This window comes from Salvelinus fontinalis, chromosome 11 (genome assembly GCF_029448725.1).
Source record: "Salvelinus fontinalis isolate EN_2023a chromosome 11, ASM2944872v1, whole genome shotgun sequence".
Classification (NCBI taxonomy): domain Eukaryota; kingdom Metazoa; phylum Chordata; class Actinopteri; order Salmoniformes; family Salmonidae; genus Salvelinus; species Salvelinus fontinalis.
The window spans coordinates 38,707,543-38,711,425 of NC_074675.1; the positions used below are offsets into that span (position 1 = coordinate 38,707,543).

General features: G+C 54.6%; 1 pseudogene; it reads right to left on the reverse strand.

Moving 5' to 3' along the window:
* Window positions 1-3,497: 3,497 nt before the first annotated feature.
* Window positions 3,498-3,883, reverse strand: part of LOC129864723 (cytochrome b5 domain-containing protein 1-like) — a 4,423-nt pseudogene continuing 4,037 nt past the window's right edge.

The following is a 3,883-nucleotide window of genomic DNA, read 5'->3' on the forward strand; positions in this document are numbered from 1 at the left end:
GAGAGAGAGAGAGTCGGGGAGGGAGCTTGAAAGCGTGTGTGTGTGGGGGGGGGGGCGGGGGGGTTGGAAAAATCTGCCGCAGCCATGCCCAGACTTTACATCAGATTGGATTGCTTAAAAATTAACCACTTGTGGTGGGGATAAAAAACAATGCAATATGCAGACTGTCATTTTTTTCAACTGAAAAGGATTTCGGATTAAAATATAAATCGAATAAATTATTTTCAAGATGGTGAACACAGAGAAATGAAAGAGGACACATTTTTAACGCATCTTGTACTGTTTCAGTAAGGCAATGTGAACTCTAGTAGTCAGACTACCTTGTCTCCCCTTTAGGCAGTTCAGTTTTGATTAAGGGGTCTACGATCAAACATACTGTACATGCAATCCCTTCAGGAATTACTTACACCCCTTGACTTTTTCCACACTTTGTTGTTACAGTCTGAATTTAAAATGGGATTACATTTAGATGTAGTTTGACTGGCCTACACAATAAATCATAATGTCAAATGTTTTGAGATACAGGCGTCCTTCCTAACTCAGTTGCCGGAGAGGAAGGAAACCGCTCAGAAATGTCACTATGAGGCCAATGGTGACTTTAAAACAGTTACAGAGTTTAATGGCTGTGATAGGAGAAAACTGAGGATGATCAACAACATTGTAGTTACTCCACAATACTAATCTAATTGACAGAATGATAAGAAGGAAGGCTGTACAGAATAAAAAATATAACATAACATGCATCCTGTTTGCCACAAGGCACTAAAGTAATACTGCAAAATATGTGGCAAAACTAAATTAAATGTTCCTGAGTGGCCTCGTTACAGTTTTTAATTAAATCTTCTTGAAAATCAATACAAGACTTGAAAATGCCTTTCTAGCAATGATCAACAAACAACCTGACAGAGCTTGAAGAAAGGTTTAAAGAATCGCAGCTGTCATCGCTGCCAAAAGGTGATTCTAACATGTATTGACTCAGGGGTGTGAATACATATGTAAATTAGATATTTTTGTACTTTATTTTCAATACATGTCACGTTCGTCGTAACATTTAAGTGAGGAGGACCAAGGCGCAGCGTGATAACAATACATACTTCTTTAATGAAGACGAAAATGAAACGAACACTATACAAACTAATCAAAACAACAAACGTGAAGCTATACAAACAATAACTGCAGACACTGGCAACTTACACATAGACAATCACCCACAACCTACCTAATGACTATGGCTGCCTAAATATGGCTCCCAATCAGAGACAACGATAGACAGCTGTCTCTAATTGAGAACCAATCTAGGCAACCATAGACTTACATAAACACCTACAATGAACACAACCCCATGAACTCTACAAACACCCCCTAGACAATACAAACACCCTAGACGAGACAAAAACACACAAACATCCCCCATGTCACACCCTGACCTAACTAAAATAATAAAGAAAACAAAGATAACTAAGGCCAGGGCGTGACAGTACCCCCCCCCAAAGGTGCGGACTCCGGCCGCAAAACATGACACAGAAGGGGAGGGTCCGGGTGGGCCTTCCTACGGCGGTGGCTCGGGTGCGGGACGTGGACCCCACTCCACCATAGTCAATACCCGCTTAGGTGGCCTCCCAGGAACGAGGACCCTTGCAGCGAGTCCCGGACTGAAGACCATCGTAGAGGGCGCCACTGGACGGAGGGGCAGCTCCGGACTGAGGGGCGGCTCCGGACTGAGGGGCGGCTCCGGACTGAGGGGCGGCTCCGGACTGAGGGGCGGCTCCGGACTGAGGGGCGGCTCCGGACTGAGGGGCGGCTCCGGACTGAGGGGCGGCTCCGGACTGAATGGCGGCTCCGGACTGAATGGCGGCTCCGGATTGGAGGGCGGCTCCGGACTGGAGGGCGGCTCCAGACTGGAAGGCGGCTCATGACTGGAGGGCGGCTCATGACTGGAGGGCGGCTCATGATTGGAGGGCGGCTCATGACTGGCGGGCGGCTCATGACTGGCGGGCAGCTCCTGACTGACGGGTGGCTCCTGACTGGCGGGCGGCTCTGGCAGCTCCTGACTGGCGGGCGGCTCCTGACTGGCGGGCGGCTCTGGCGGCTCCTGACTGGCGGGCGGCTCCTGACTGGCGGGCGACTCTGGCAGCTCCTGACTGGCGGGCGGCTCTGGCGGCTCCTGACTGGCGGGCGGCTCTGGCGGCTCCTGACTGGCGGGCAGCTCTGGCGGCTCCTGACTGACGGACGGCTCTGGCGGCTCCTGACTGACGGACGGCTCTGACGGCTCGGGACAGACGGACGGCTCTGACGGCTCGGGACAGACGGACGGCTCTGACGGCTCGGGACAGACGGACGGCTCAGATGGCGCTGGGCAGGCAGGCAGCTCAGATGGTGCTGGGCAGGCGGGCAGCTCAGATGGCGCTGGGCAGGCGGGCAGCTCAGATGGCGCTGGGCAGACGGATGGCTCAGATGGCGCTTGGCAGACGGGCAGCTCAGATGGCGCTGGGCAGACGGGCAGCTCAGATAGCGCTGGGTAGACGGGCAGCTCAGATGACGCTGGGCAGGCAGGCAGGCAGCTCAAACGGCGCTGGGCAGACGGACAGCGCAGACGGCGCTGGGCAGACGGCAGTCTCTGGCCGGCTGAGGCGCACAGTAGGCCTGGTGCGTGGTGCCGGAACTGGTGGTACCGGGCTAAGGACACGCACCTCAAGGCTAGTGCGGGGAGCAGCAACAGGGCGCACAGGGCTCTGGAGACGCACAGGAGACTTGGTGCGTGGTGCCGGAACTGGTGGTACCGGGCTGGAGATACGCAGCAACAGGGCGCACAGGGCTCTGGAGACGCACAGGAGACTTGGTGCGTGGTGCCGGAACTGGTGGTACCGGGCTGGAGACACGCACCACAGGGCGAGTACGTGGAGGAGGAGCAGGGCTCTGGAGACGCACTGGAAGCCTGGTGCGTGGTGTAGGCACTGGTGGTACTGGGCTGGGGCGAGGAGGTGGCGCCGGATATACCGGACCGTGAAGGCGTACAGGAGCTCTTAAGCACCGAGCCTGCCCAACCTTACCTGGTTTAATGCTCCCCGTAGCCAGGCCAATGCGGCGAGGGGGAATAGCCCGCACTGGGCTGTGCTGGCGAACCGGTGACACCATGCGTAAGGCTGGTGCCATGTACACCGGCCCGACGAGACGTACTGGAGGCCAGACACGTTGAGCCGGCTTCATGGCACCTGGCTCGATGCCCACTCTAGCCCGGCCGATACGTGGAGCTGGAATGTACCGCACCGGGCTAAGCACACGTACAGGAGACACCGTGCGCTCTTCCGCATAACACAGTGTCTGCCCGTACTCTCGCTCTCCACGGTAAGCACGGGGAGTTGGCGCAGGTCTCCTACCTGACTTCGCCACACTCCTTTTTAGCCTCCCCCAGTACATTTTTGGGGCTGACTCTCAGGCTTCCAGCCTCGCTTCCGTGCTGCCTCCTCATACCACCGCCTCTCGGCTTTGGCTGCCTCCAGCTCTTCACGAGGGCGGCGATATTCTCCCGGTTGTGCCCAGGGTCCTCCGCTGTCCAGAATTTCCTCCCAATTCCATAAGTCCTGCGATCGCTGCTCCTGCGGCTGCTGCCGCTTACCACGCTGCTTGGTCCGAGTGTGGTGGGTGATTCTGTCACGTTCGTCGTAACATTTAAGTGATGAGGACCAAGGCACAGCGTGATAACAATACATACTTCTTTAATGAAGACGAAAACGAAACGAACACTATACAAACTAATCAAAACAACAAACAGACGAACGTGAAGCTATACAAACAATAAGTGCAGACACTGGCAACTTACACATAGACAATCACCCACAACCTACCTAATGACTATGGCTGCCTAAATATGGCTCCCAATCAG